Source organism: Rhea pennata, chromosome 12, assembly GCF_028389875.1.
Source record: "Rhea pennata isolate bPtePen1 chromosome 12, bPtePen1.pri, whole genome shotgun sequence".
In the NCBI taxonomy this organism is placed as follows: domain Eukaryota; kingdom Metazoa; phylum Chordata; class Aves; order Rheiformes; family Rheidae; genus Rhea; species Rhea pennata.
This window is the reverse complement of record NC_084674.1, coordinates 24,085,836-24,100,417: the sequence shown is the minus strand read 5'-3', so window position 1 is coordinate 24,100,417 and position 14,582 is coordinate 24,085,836. Positions and strand designations below refer to the sequence as shown.

General features: G+C 59.7%; 1 non-coding gene across 1 annotated transcript; it reads left to right on the top strand.

The window, feature by feature from the left end:
• The first annotated feature begins 7,161 nt into the window (after positions 1 to 7,161).
• Positions 7,162 to 7,233, top strand: TRNAE-CUC (transfer RNA glutamic acid (anticodon CUC)). The gene has a single exon. It is a non-coding gene; the product is annotated as a tRNA-Glu (tRNA).
• The last annotated feature ends 7,349 nt before the right edge of the window (positions 7,234 to 14,582 follow it).

Sequence of the window (14,582 nt, the reverse complement as noted above, 5' to 3'; positions counted from 1 at the left end):
TCAAAACCCGCCTGGACGCAATCCTGGATGCAATCCTGCCTAACATGCTCTAGGTGACCCTGCTTGAGCAGCGGGTTGGACTAGACGACCTCCAGAGGTCCCTCCCAACCCATTCTGTGATTCCCCAGCTGCCCACGAGACTCTTAGCTGTCCAAATTGCTGTGCAGCCGGGGCTGTGGGGGTGGCTGCGCAGGGCTGCCACCAGAGCCTGCCTGGCCTGGGAGCAAAGAGGTGGCACGTCCCAGAGGGCTGGGCCTGACATGTCTTTCCCTTGCTTTCCAGAGATTATTGCTATTTGGGACGCCGTGTCCAACTACATCCTGGAAGAGATGATGCGGGACAAGGTGGGCTGGTGCCCTGGTCGCCCTCGCCCCGCAGGGCTTCAGCTCTCCAGAGAGCACCGGGTGCCCGGGAGCAACGCTTCCCCCAGCCCCACGGCAGCACACCTCCGCTGGCCCGTGTGCTGCAGAGCAGCTTTGGGGCCAGCCCCGAGAGAAAAAACGGGCAGCTTTAGTGTGAGAAAGCGTTTGGCACCTCCCAGAGCTGCTCTCTTCCCTGTGGCCCCACACAAAAGACCAGGCAGAGAGACAGAGGTCTGTGCCAGGGCTCTTGGAAACCTTTAGGATCTCCTCTAGCCGAGGGATGATAACAAACCCTTTGAGGAGGCTGAGGACACGATCCGCTGAATGCGCCTCTTCTCTAAAGCCTTCCTAAGTGCCGCATTGCACGCCAGCAGTGGGGAGGGCACAGAGCAGGGTTCCCACGCGCCGACAAACAGCACTTTCTCCATCTCCACAAGACTTACTTGTTGGGGTGGGGGGGCCTTTGTGTCTTTGCTGTGTGCAGGGTGTCCTGCTAGAGGGGCTCGGCACCTTCTGCACGGTCCGAGAGCCACTGCGCCTTGGCAAAGGTCACGTGCTGATGGTTCGAAGGCCTGTCTTCCAGCTGGGCATGGACATGGTCTGGCTGCAGGGGCTCAAGTGCCCCAAAGTGACCCTCCCCGGTAAGACGGCAGCGGCCACCCTCGGCTTCCCCCGGCCACATCACGCACGGGCTTTGTGGGCGGGTGCTCCCGACTCTTTGGGAGGGGCAGGCAGAAGTAGCAATGCCCAACTTCATCCCTCTGCAGAGAGCTCTTTCCGAGAAGGACCTTCTCTGCAGTAGTCTGCACTACGGAATATCGCACACCGTCGCGCTGGCTCTCTCTTGGAACTGCCCTAACACCTGGCTCCACGCCATTCACCTTTCTTGATGGCCCAGCCGTGGAAATTTGGCCTGCTGTGGCAGTGACGTTGCTCCTCTTCCGTGCAGACACCATCAAGGTCAAGCCGCTGAATTACCGGCACTTGTCCCGGGCCACCTCCTTCTCGAGGCGCGTGGTGGAAGACTGCGTGGAAGAGACCATCCGCTTGTTCTCTTCCCACGTGCGGAACAACGAGAAGGTCGCCTTTGCCTTCAGGGACGTCGGGGTTCTGGCCCGCCAAAAAGACAAAGTGCACATGAGGTTTTATCCCCACTGCACGCAGCGACTGGAGGGCACTGCAAGCCTGATTGCCGCCCTCTGCAGTGTAAGTTGCTCAGGTTTCCCCGGCTACTTGCATTTCTTTGGCCACCCTATCGCAGGGCCAACCTGATGTTTCATTGGCCAGCCTGGACCTGGCAGGTTAATCAAACGCCTTCCCCAGGCCTTGCTGCCAACGCAAAGGGAGCACCTCCTGACTTTCTTGCCCCTTACACCTACAGAAAGCCTGGCAGTGTTACCTGCCAGGCGCTGGTCTTTGCTCTGCAGCTTCTCCACAACACAAGGAGGGGGCTAATGTTTTCAGCAGAGAGCTTTGAGGACGGGTTTGGAGGGACAACCTCCACTTGGAGCAGCAGAATGCTCTGCCGCCTTCAGCAGCCAGCAGAGAACTGCCTTGGAAGCCTCCTAATGGGTCTGTGTTACCTTGCAGAAACTGCAGATGACGGATCTACCCCTTTCCAGCGAACCTACTGCCCTGGGGAGCCGGCCTAGCTCGTTGCACGTGTTCCCGAGGTGAGCGCCTTTCCTTTGCAGCCCTTGGCCAACCGAGCAGGCAGCTTCTCAGCTGCTGCTCGAGACTCTGCACTGCCAGAGCTCGACACTCAGCACCGAGCTGGGAGTAACTCACACACACTGAACGCTTCCCACTTAAGTCATGCTCGCTTTGGGCTACACGTGTCTTTGCCTGGAGCGACCGGGAATGCTGACTGCATTTCTCCTGCCCAACCTGCCCTGCTTCCCATCAGAAAGAAGGCGCTGCACACAGCGAGGAATTTAGGCTACACCTTCTGACTTTTGGGGGAGAGTGCCAAAAAGAAGCCCCCAAAGAGCTGCGCATGGACACAAAGCAGGTTTAGCTCAGCTGGTTAGAGCATGGTGCTGCTAATGCCAAGGTTGCGGGTTCAGTCCCTGTATGGGCTATGCTGAGGGTTGGACTAGATGACCTCCAGAGGTCCCTTCCAACCTTGCCATTCTATGATCCTATGAAAGGAGGTGGGGTGCGGGAAGGTCTCAAAGGGCAGTGAGGAGGATCAGTGGCCCCCAGGCTGCAAAGGAGAGACGATGGCCTTCCTTCAAAGCTGGGTGGTTGTCTTTTGGTTGCCAGGTTTCAGCTCACTGTGCAAGGCAGCCCAAAGGCCCCGGCTGCCCCTGCCATCTGTCCGCAGGAGAAGGAGCTGGAGGAAGAGCTCGCAGGCCTCAGGAGCAGCAAAGGTCAGGGAAAAGCTGCCTGCAGACCCAGTTGAGTCCCTCTCCCATGCTGGGTGACAGCAGCCCAGTGAAAACGCGCTCGCTGCTCTGAAGAGCTTCCTTCTCTCCTCCTCACAGAGCAGCGTCCTGGCAAGCTCCTGCAGCACCGCGAGGAGCTTTCTCTCCCCATGCTGCCAACCTGGGGGGAAGGCAGGCAGCGGCAAGGCACGGAGAGCAAGCCTGCTGCCAGGTGAGAGCCTTGGCGGAAGGGCTGAGGGGGACACTTGTACCTGCGCAGGGCAGACATCCCCTTTGGACACACAGGCTCCAAAAGCCTTCTGACACATGGCTCAGCAAAGGCTGCCCGCTTGCTGGATGGCAAGCACACGCAGGTTTGCGGGAGCGCCTCACGTTGCCTTTGTTTTCTTCCAGCGTCCCGACCTTTTGGGGAGCTGAATGCAAATCTTTATTAGCAAACATCTCCTGCCCTTGTCCTAACGCACCCTGGTGTGTCTCCTCAGGAGCCCGAGGAAGCAGACAGCCCCCATCCTGGGCACCACCCTGCAGAAGGAAGCTGCCCTTAAGTACCTCCCACATCCTCCCGCCGGACCTCGGAGCCGCCGTGTCCCCGCCACTCCCAGGGGGGCAGCACAGGTGCGTGATGGGGCTCTGGCTAATCCTTGCATCTCAGCAACTCGTCGCAAAGCTCTGGCCTGCGAGACTCCCTCCACAAAGGGCCCTCAGTGCATGGCCACCAGAGCCGTCGGGGGCCTCTTTGGCTGCCGCTTTGGGGCGTAGTCAGGTGCTGCTGTTACAAGAGCTTTCCAGCCTGCCTTCCGCTGAAAAGCCTGCCAAAGAGGGATGGTGGTGAGGCTCAAGACAAGCGGTGGGAGAGCGGGTGAAAAGCAAAAGCCAACAGTGGCCTGCCCAGAAGCCCTGCCCAAACAGACATGACTAATGCTCTTGCCTTTCCCTGGCCCCGCAGCATGCAGCCTGCCCTGCCACGCAGAGCTTCGGGACAGCTGCCCACGGCTCCCTCTCCAAAGACAAGCAGAGGCAGCACCAAGCACCGTGGGAGGAGCAGCAGCTCTCTGCACTGGAGAACCACGCCCGGCACCAGGCCCAGGTACAGGCTGCCTTGCACGGCCCTCTGCAAAAGGGCATTTCCCTCATCCAGGCCGGCAGCGGAGCCTTGCAGGCAGCAGGGCCCAGGCAGACTGCTGCCTCCAAGGAGCTGCGCCCAGCCTGGTCCACCCCTTCCCAGGGGGCAGACGGCTGCGGCCAGAGCAGGGCCCAGAAGCAGCCAGGTGCTGTAGCAAGGGCAGCTGGTGGTGGATGCCTCCCTGGCGGGCAGCCTCTGCCTGCGGTGCCTGCCTTCAAGGACTATACAAGGACTAAGTGCGGCCCCTGCGGGACAGTGCTGTCTCACCCGTTCACCCCTCCATGCTGAAACCATTTCTTCTTCTTCTCCTTGCAAAACAGATCACGCTGCTGGAGAAGGAATTTGACCACGAGCAGCACCGTTACCCAGACACGGACATGCTGGGGAGGCCCCTGCAAAGGTTAGCCTGTGTGGGTGGGCAAGCTCAGAGTCAGGGCCTGGGCACGGGCGAGAGGCTGTGCAGGTGCCAGGACCCCAAATCCGTCAGCTCCAGGGCACATCCTACAACAGCCCCTGGTTTCTTCCAATGGGAGTTTGCAGGGGCTGCGGCCGGAAGGGGCCAGGAGGCTCCCAGGAGAGCAGGAGACGGACTTTGTCACTCCAATTGCAGGCAAGTGTCCCCGCAAGCCATGCAGAAAATGCAGCTTCTGACCTCCTACAAAGTCCTTCGGGACAGGTGGAAGGAGAGGGTGCAACAAAACCGACAGAGGCTGAGGAAGGAGGAGGAGCACCGGTAAATACCTCGAGACCTGGGCGGGTTCCCCCCTTTCCGCAGTGCCCTTCCTGCCATGGCCCCGGGGACAGAGGGTCTTCTGCAGCCCCGCCTCAGGGGACAGAAGCAGCCTTGGAGCCCGGCCTGGGCTCACACATCCTGCCCACTCAATGGGGGAGGGGGGTGCCGGTGCACCCAAACCTTTCCAGTGGCACAACATCTTCCTCCTGAACCCTGCAGCACTTTGGTGATGGGCCGCCTCCAGAGCAGACAGCAGCAGGACCGCATGCTGGGCACTTACCGCCAAAATGGCATTTCTCCATGGAAATAAAGGGGCTTTCCAAGTGGCTGTGAGTCTTTCCTCGGTGGGGTGTGAAAGTGCAAGGGGCAGCAAGGCAGCTTCAGAGGGGCCGGGAAGAGGCAGACGGGAGCAGGCACAGCTTCAGCAACCAGCCGGAGATGCCACAGAGGGGCAGAGAGGCCCATGAAGGCAAGGAGCCAAGGCTTCTCCTGCTGCAAGAGGAGATGCAGAGACTGTGGTGCGGTGGGCTCCTCATGTTGCTGAGGACTCAAAGAAGAGCTGACGGCAACACCTGCATCTCCCTCCCCCACACCCTTCTCTCCTCCATCCCATTCAGGCCGAGGGAATAAATCAGAGCAACAGCCAGCAACAGGCTGCCCGCAAGACGCTTGGCCTCCACAGCTCGGTCTCCTTCTCCTCACCCTGTGCTGGACAGCGTCAGCTCCCCAGAGGATGCACACATTTATCAGGGTCACACGCTGCAGAAGCATGGTGGAACCCTGCCACTGAACTAGATGCAGCTTAAAGCCAAGACCTGAAAGACCCTGGGTTTCATCAGGGGCTCCTTGACGTTCTCGTGCTTAGCAGCTCTCTTCCCGGAAGAAAATCTCCTCTGCCACAATCTCTGCTCTTCCTCTGCTACTGGACACAGAAGGAGAAGCAAGACTAACCTCCTTACGGTTGCCGCAGTCCAACAGGCTCCCTGGGGGGTGCAGAATGTAACCAAGGGTGGAGACCATGGAAGGCATAAAGTTGGAGACCTAAGGTGGCCTCCTGAGGGCACAAAGCCACAGAGCTGTCTTAGGAAACAGGGGAGGCCTTCCCCTGGTGCCTGAGGGGAGCAGAAGCTCAGGGGAAGTGATTAAAGGATGGCAAACAAAACAGGCAGAGCGTGTCTGGGGTCATGTAGGCCCCAGCACGGGTGCAGCCGAGCACACTGGGGGCCCTACGCTGGCCATGGCACAGCTTCTTGAGCCCCACAAAAACTCCACCTCTGGCCTTCCTCTTCCTAAGAAAGGGACTACACAGAGATTAGCTGAGCAGCAGTCACACTCTTCTGATGGGAATGCATCAGCAGGCCTGGGGTCACTTTGAGAACTGGGAGGAAGCCCAGAGGGGCGGTCCTTGCTGGGCTGCAATAGGTATGCCAAGGCACCACCAGCAGGGGCCCAAAGAACTTGTCTGCAAGCTCTTTGGGGTAGTTGACCCATTCGGATGCAGGGAGCCTTGAGCTGTTCAGCATCCAACTGACGCCTCGTCAGGGCACCGCGCGCTGCGCAGAACGCCTCCGTGCCGAGTGGCACTGGCGTGGTTGTCTTTAGTTCTAAGGAAATCCCATCGAAACTCTGCTCATCATTTCTGCTGTTGAGCAAAAGGCCATTTACGTGAAAACACACAGCTTCACGTCACAAAAAGGACAAGAACGCACCGGTGGCATCGTGGCCAGGTGCCAAGTGAGTGCTGCCTACAGCCGCCTCTGTTTGGATGAACCGCCTAAGGTTATGCTGCGGGCAGGTGACGCGTGCAGCACAGCCGCAGCCATGAAGACAGTGTGTGCCAGGGCTCAGCATGAGCCAGGAGATGCCAAGGAAGCCGGGGGAGATGCCTGGGCTGTCAGGGCTGGGGCCTCACCCTCCAGAGCGCGTCCCACCTGCCCCCAGGGAGGGAGAAGGGCAGGTCGGGATTCGGAGGGAGGCAGCCCTGAGCCCAGGCCCTCCAGGCACCTCCATGGTGATGGGGCCACGCCAAAGCGGGCTACAAGTGAGGGGAAGGGATATGTTTCCCAGGGAAAATGGGGAAATCTCTCTGCTCTTCCCCGGGGCGGTGACACCTCTGTGCCCGTGACCTCAAGAGCCCCCTCTGATGGCACAGTGAGGCTGAGGTCACAGTGGGACGCGCTGCATCACAGGCAGGTCTCCCCGGGCCCGTGGCGGTGTCCGCACTCGCCTGCGAGGCCCAGGCACTGGCCAGCTGCTGCTCGCTGCTGCTCTTTGGAGCCGCTCAGCAGCCAGGAGAGCACGCAGGAGGCAGCAAGGGCACGCAGGAGGGGCCCTTGCCGTCAGGCAGAGGAGCAGGGGCACATTGGACAGGAGTCTTGGGCGAGGAGACGAGAAGAGCGTCCTCTTCCCCTGCCTGCAGAGGCGAGCTAAGGGCAAGGGAGCAAGGGAGATGGAGGGCTGCTGGACCGAGACCATCAGCCCCGACCAGAAGTCCTTGTTCCCAACGCTCCTGCAGCTCTCCACCAAAGGTAAGGGCTTCGGGGGCTGCTTTAGGGCTCCCTGGTGGTCTAGTGGTTAGGATTCGGCGCTCTCACCGCCGCGGCCCGGGTTCGATTCCCGGCCAGGGAAGGATTTTAGCTCAGAGGGCTGTCAGCAGCAGCGCAGGGGCTAGTTGGAGGCCTGTAGCTAGGGGAGTTCCCCAGGGCTCGGTACTGGGGCCGGTCCTCTTCCAACTTCTTCATCAATGCCCTGCATGAAGGGACAGAGTGCCTCCTCAGCAAATTTGCTCGTGACACCAACCTGGGAAGAGTGGCTGAGACACCTGAGGGGGCTCTGCTGCCATTCAGAGAGATTGGGACAGGCTGGAGAGTTGGGCGCAGAGGAACCTCACAAAGTTCAGCAAGGGCAAGTGCAGGGCCCTGCACCTAGGGAGGAATAACCCCAGGCACCAGTACATGCTGGGGCTCACCTGCTGCAAAGCAGCTCGCTAGAGAAGGACCTGGGAGTCCTGGTGGACAACAAGTTGACCACGAGCCAGCAATGTGCTCTGGTGGCCAAGGCGGACAATGGTGTCTCCTGGGGTGCAGTAGGGAGAGCGGTGCCAGCAGGTCAAGGCAGGTGAGCCTGGCCCTCTGCGCAGCCCTGCTGAGGCCTCATCTTGACAACTATGCCCAGTTCTAGGCTCCCCAGTGCAAGAGAGTCGTGGAGCTACTGGAGAGAGTCCAGTGCAGGGCTACAAAGATAGTTAAGGGACTGGACTATCTCCCCTAGGAGGAAAGGCTGCGAGAGCTGGGCCTGTTTAGCCTGGAGAGGAGAGGACTGAAGGGGGGTTGTTACACATTGACATACAAATACCTTAAGGGGGAACGGGGGTGTCAAGGGGATGGGGCTGAACTCTTCAGTAGCGCCATGCGACAGGACAAGACGCAATGGGCACAAACTGAAACACTGGAGGTTCCGCCTGAACATCCTCTCCTTACTGTGAGAGTGACAGAGCACTGCAACAGGTTGCCCGGAGAGGTTGTGGAGTCCCCTTCTCTGGAGATCTTCAAAACCCGCCTGGACGCAATCCTGGATGCAATCCTGCCTAACATGCTCTAGGTGACCCTGCTTGAGCAGCGGGTTGGACTAGACGACCTCCAGAGGTCCCTCCCAACCCATTCTGTGATTCCCCAGCTGCCCACGAGACTCTTAGCTGTCCAAATTGCTGTGCAGCCGGGGCTGTGGGGGTGGCTGCGCAGGGCTGCCACCAGAGCCTGCCTGGCCTGGGAGCAAAGAGGTGGCACGTCCCAGAGGGCTGGGCCTGACATGTCTTTCCCTTGCTTTCCAGAGATTATTGCTATTTGGGACGCCGTGTCCAACTACATCCTGGAAGAGATGATGCGGGACAAGGTGGGCTGGTGCCCTGGTCGCCCTCGCCCCGCAGGGCTTCAGCTCTCCAGAGAGCACCGGGTGCCCGGGAGCAACGCTTCCCCCAGCCCCACGGCAGCACACCTCCGCTGGCCCGTGTGCTGCAGAGCAGCTTTGGGGCCAGCCCCGAGAGAAAAAACGGGCAGCTTTAGTGTGAGAAAGCGTTTGGCACCTCCCAGAGCTGCTCTCTTCCCTGTGGCCCCACACAAAAGACCAGGCAGAGAGACAGAGGTCTGTGCCAGGGCTCTTGGAAACCTTTAGGATCTCCTCTAGCCGAGGGATGATAACAAACCTTTTGAGGAGGCTGAGGACACGATCCGCTGAATGCGCCTCTTCTCTAAAGCCTTCCTAAGTGCCGCATTGCACGCCAGCAGTGGGGAGGGCACAGAGCAGGGTTCCCACGCGCCGACAAACAGCACTTTCTCCATCTCCACAAGACTTACTTGTTGGGGTGGGGGGGCCTTTGTGTCTTTGCTGTGTGCAGGGTGTCCTGCTAGAGGGGCTCGGCACCTTCTGCACGGTCCGAGAGCCACTGCGCCTTGGCAAAGGTCACGTGCTGATGGTTCGAAGGCCTGTCTTCCAGCTGGGCATGGACATGGTCTGGCTGCAGGGGCTCAAGTGCCCCAAAGTGACCCTCCCCGGTAAGACGGCAGCGGCCACCCTCGGCTTCCCCCGGCCACATCACGCACGGGCTTTGTGGGCGGGTGCTCCCGACTCTTTGGGAGGGGCAGGCAGAAGTAGCAATGCCCAACTTCATCCCTCTGCAGAGAGCTCTTTCCGAGAAGGACCTTCTCTGCAGTAGTCTGCACTACGGAATATCGCACACCGTCGCGCTGGCTCTCTCTTGGAACTGCCCTAACACCTGGCTCCACGCCATTCACCTTTCTTGATGGCCCAGCCGTGGAAATTTGGCCTGCTGTGGCAGTGACGTTGCTCCTCTTCCGTGCAGACACCATCAAGGTCAAGCCGCTGAATTACCGGCACTTGTCCCGGGCCACCTCCTTCTCGAGGCGCGTGGTGGAAGACTGCGTGGAAGAGACCATCCGCTTGTTCTCTTCCCACGTGCGGAACAACGAGAAGGTCGCCTTTGCCTTCAGGGACGTCGGGGTTCTGGCCCGCCAAAAAGACAAAGTGCACATGAGGTTTTATCCCCACTGCACGCAGCGACTGGAGGGCACTGCAAGCCTGATTGCCGCCCTCTGCAGTGTAAGTTGCTCAGGTTTCCCCGGCTACTTGCATTTCTTTGGCCACCCTATCGCAGGGCCAACCTGATGTTTCATTGGCCAGCCTGGACCTGGCAGGTTAATCAAACGCCTTCCCCAGGCCTTGCTGCCAACGCAAAGGGAGCACCTCCTGACTTTCTTGCCCCTTACACCTACAGAAAGCCTGGCAGTGTTACCTGCCAGGCGCTGGTCTTTGCTCTGCAGCTTCTCCACAACACAAGGAGGGGGCTAATGTTTTCAGCAGAGAGCTTTGAGGACGGGTTTGGAGGGACAACCTCCACTTGGAGCAGCAGAATGCTCTGCCGCCTTCAGCAGCCAGCAGAGAACTGCCTTGGAAGCCTCCTAATGGGTCTGTGTTACCTTGCAGAAACTGCAGATGACGGATCTACCCCTTTCCAGCGAACCTACTGCCCTGGGGAGCCGGCCTAGCTCGTTGCACGTGTTCCCGAGGTGAGCGCCTTTCCTTTGCAGCCCTTGGCCAACCGAGCAGGCAGCTTCTCAGCTGCTGCTCGAGACTCTGCACTGCCAGAGCTCGACACTCAGCACCGAGCTGGGAGTAACTCACACACACTGAACGCTTCCCACTTAAGTCATGCTCGCTTTGGGCTACACGTGTCTTTGCCTGGAGCGACCGGGAATGCTGACTGCATTTCTCCTGCCCAACCTGCCCTGCTTCCCATCAGAAAGAAGGCGCTGCACACAGCGAGGAATTTAGGCTACACCTTCTGACTTTTGGGGGAGAGTGCCAAAAAGAAGCCCCCAAAGAGCTGCGCATGGACACAAAGCAGGTTTAGCTCAGCTGGTTAGAGCATGGTGCTGCTAATGCCAAGGTTGCGGGTTCAGTCCCTGTATGGGCTATGCTGAGGGTTGGACTAGATGACCTCCAGAGGTCCCTTCCAACCTTGCCATTCTATGATCCTATGAAAGGAGGTGGGGTGCGGGAAGGTCTCAAAGGGCAGTGAGGAGGATCAGTGGCCCCCAGGCTGCAAAGGAGAGACGATGGCCTTCCTTCAAAGCTGGGTGGTTGTCTTTTGGTTGCCAGGTTTCAGCTCACTGTGCAAGGCAGCCCAAAGGCCCCGGCTGCCCCTGCCATCTGTCCGCAGGAGAAGGAGCTGGAGGAAGAGCTCGCAGGCCTCAGGAGCAGCAAAGGTCAGGGAAAAGCTGCCTGCAGACCCAGTTGAGTCCCTCTCCCATGCTGGGTGACAGCAGCCCAGTGAAAACGCGCTCGCTGCTCTGAAGAGCTTCCTTCTCTCCTCCTCACAGAGCAGCGTCCTGGCAAGCTCCTGCAGCACCGCGAGGAGCTTTCTCTCCCCATGCTGCCAACCTGGGGGGAAGGCAGGCAGCGGCAAGGCACGGAGAGCAAGCCTGCTGCCAGGTGAGAGCCTTGGCGGAAGGGCTGAGGGGGACACTTGTACCTGCGCAGGGCAGACATCCCCTTTGGACACACAGGCTCCAAAAGCCTTCTGACACATGGCTCAGCAAAGGCTGCCCGCTTGCTGGATGGCAAGCACACGCAGGTTTGCGGGAGCGCCTCACGTTGCCTTTGTTTTCTTCCAGCGTCCCGACCTTTTGGGGAGCTGAATGCAAATCTTTATTAGCAAACATCTCCTGCCCTTGTCCTAACGCACCCTGGTGTGTCTCCTCAGGAGCCCGAGGAAGCAGACAGCCCCCATCCTGGGCACCACCCTGCAGAAGGAAGCTGCCCTTAAGTACCTCCCACATCCTCCCGCCGGACCTCGGAGCCGCCGTGTCCCCGCCACTCCCAGGGGGGCAGCACAGGTGCGTGATGGGGCTCCGGCTAATCCTTGCATCTCAGCAACTCGTCGCAAAGCTCTGGCCTGCGAGACTCCCTCCACAAAGGGCCCTCAGTGCATGGCCACCAGAGCCGTCGGGGGCCTCTTTGGCTGCCGCTTTGGGGCGTAGTCAGGTGCTGCTGTTACAAGAGCTTTCCAGCCTGCCTTCCGCTGAAAAGCCTGCCAAAGAGGGATGGTGGTGAGGCTCAAGACAAGCGGTGGGAGAGCGGGTGAAAAGCAAAAGCCAACAGTGGCCTGCCCAGAAGCCCTGCCCAAACAGACATGACTAATGCTCTTGCCTTTCCCTGGCCCCGCAGCATGCAGCCTGCCCTGCCACGCAGAGCTTCGGGACAGCTGCCCACGGCTCCCTCTCCAAAGACAAGCAGAGGCAGCACCAAGCACCGTGGGAGGAGCAGCAGCTCTCTGCACTGGAGAACCACGCCCGGCACCAGGCCCAGGTACAGGCTGCCTTGCACGGCCCTCTGCAAAAGGGCATTTCCCTCATCCAGGCCGGCAGCGGAGCCTTGCAGGCAGCAGGGCCCAGGCAGACTGCTGCCTCCAAGGAGCTGCGCCCAGCCTGGTCCACCCCTTCCCAGGGGGCAGACGGCTGCGGCCAGAGCAGGGCCCAGAAGCAGCCAGGTGCTGTAGCAAGGGCAGCTGGTGGTGGATGCCTCCCTGGCGGGCAGCCTCTGCCTGCGGTGCCTGCCTTCAAGGACTATACAAGGACTAAGTGCGGCCCCTGCGGGACAGTGCTGTCTCACCCGTTCACCCCTCCATGCTGAAACCATTTCTTCTTCTTCTCCTTGCAAAACAGATCACGCTGCTGGAGAAGGAATTTGACCACGAGCAGCACCGTTACCCAGACACGGACATGCTGGGGAGGCCCCTGCAAAGGTTAGCCTGTGTGGGTGGGCAAGCTCAGAGTCAGGGCCTGGGCACGGGCGAGAGGCTGTGCAGGTGCCAGGACCCCAAATCCGTCAGCTCCAGGGCACATCCTACAACAGCCCCTGGTTTCTTCCAATGGGAGTTTGCAGGGGCTGCGGCCGGAAGGGGCCAGGAGGCTCCCAGGAGAGCAGGAGACGGACTTTGTCACTCCAATTGCAGGCAAGTGTCCCCGCAAGCCATGCAGAAAATGCAGCTTCTGACCTCCTACAAAGTCCTTCGGGACAGGTGGAAGGAGAGGGTGCAACAAAACCGACAGAGGCTGAGGAAGGAGGAGGAGCACCGGTAAATACCTCGAGACCTGGGCGGGTTCCCCCCTTTCCGCAGTGCCCTTCCTGCCATGGCCCCGGGGACAGAGGGTCTTCTGCAGCCCCACCTCAGGGGACAGAAGCAGCCTTGGAGCCCGGCCTGGGCTCACACATCCTGCCCACTCAAAGGGGGAGGGGGGTGCCGGTGCACCCAAACCTTTCCAGTGGCACAACATCTTCCTCCTGAACCCTGCAGCACTTTGGTGATGGGCCGCCTCCAGAGCAGACAGCAGCAGGACCGCATGCTGGGCACTTACCGCCAAAATGGCATTTCTCCATGGAAATAAAGGGGCTTTCCAAGTGGCTGTGAGTCTTTCCTCGGTGGGGTGTGAAAGTGCAAGGGGCAGCAAGGCAGCTTCAGAGGGGCCGGGAAGAGGCAGACGGGAGCAGGCACAGCTTCAGCAACCAGCCGGAGATGCCACAGAGGGGCAGAGAGGCCCATGAAGGCAAGGAGCCAAGGCTTCTCCTGCTGCAAGAGGAGATGCAGAGACTGTGGTGCGGTGGGCTCCTCATGTTGCTGAGGACTCAAAGAAGAGCTGACGGCAACACCTGCATCTCCCTCCCCCACACCCTTCTCTCCTCCATCCCATTCAGGCCGAGGGAATAAATCAGAGCAACAGCCAGCAACAGGCTGCCCGCAAGACGCTTGGCCTCCACAGCTCGGTCTCCTTCTCCTCACCCTGTGCTGGACAGCGTCAGCTCCCCAGAGGATGCACACATTTATCAGGGTCACACGCTGCAGAAGCATGGTGGAACCCTGCCACTGAACTAGATGCAGCTTAAAGCCAAGACCTGAAAGACCCTGGGTTTCATCAGGGGCTCCTTGACGTTCTCGTGCTTAGCAGCTCTCTTCCCGGAAGAAAATCTCCTCTGCCACAATCTCTGCTCTTCCTCTGCTACTGGACACAGAAGGAGAAGCAAGACTAACCTCCTTACGGTTGCCGCAGTCCAACAGGCTCCCTGGGGGGTGCAGAATGTAACCAAGGGTGGAGACCATGGAAGGCATAAAGTTGGAGACCTAAGGTGGCCTCCTGAGGGCACAAAGCCACAGAGCTGTCTTAGGAAACAGGGGAGGCCTTCCCCTGGTGCCTGAGGGGAGCAGAAGCTCAGGGGAAGTGATTAAAGGATGGCAAACAAAACAGGCAGAGCGTGTCTGGGGTCATGTAGGCCCCAGCACGGGTGCAGCCGAGCACACTGGGGGCCCTACGCTGGCCATGGCACAGCTTCTTGAGCCCCACAAAAACTCCACCTCTGGCCTTCCTCTTCCTAAGAAAGGGACTACACAGAGATTAGCTGAGCAGCAGTCACACTCTTCTGATGGGAATGCATCAGCAGGCCTGGGGTCACTTTGAGAACTGGGAGGAAGCCCAGAGGGGCGGTCCTTGCTGGGCTGCAATAGGTATGCCAAGGCACCACCAGCAGGGGCCCAAAGAACTTGTCTGCAAGCTCTTTGGGGTAGTTGACCCATTCGGATGCAGGGAGCCTTGAGCTGTTCAGCATCCAACTGACGCCTCGTCAGGGCACCGCGCGCTGCGCAGAACGCCTCCGTGCCGAGTGGCACTGGCGTGGTTGTCTTTAGTTCTAAGGAAATCCCATCGAAACTCTGCTCATCATTTCTGCTGTTGAGCAAAAGGCCATTTACGTGAAAACACACAGCTTCACGTCACAAAAAGGACAAGAACGCACCGGTGGCATCGTGGCCAGGTGCCAAGTGAGTGCTGCCTACAGCCGCCTCTGTTTGGATGAACCGCCTAAGGTTATGCTGCGGGCAGGTGACGCGTGCAGCACAGCCGCAGCCATGA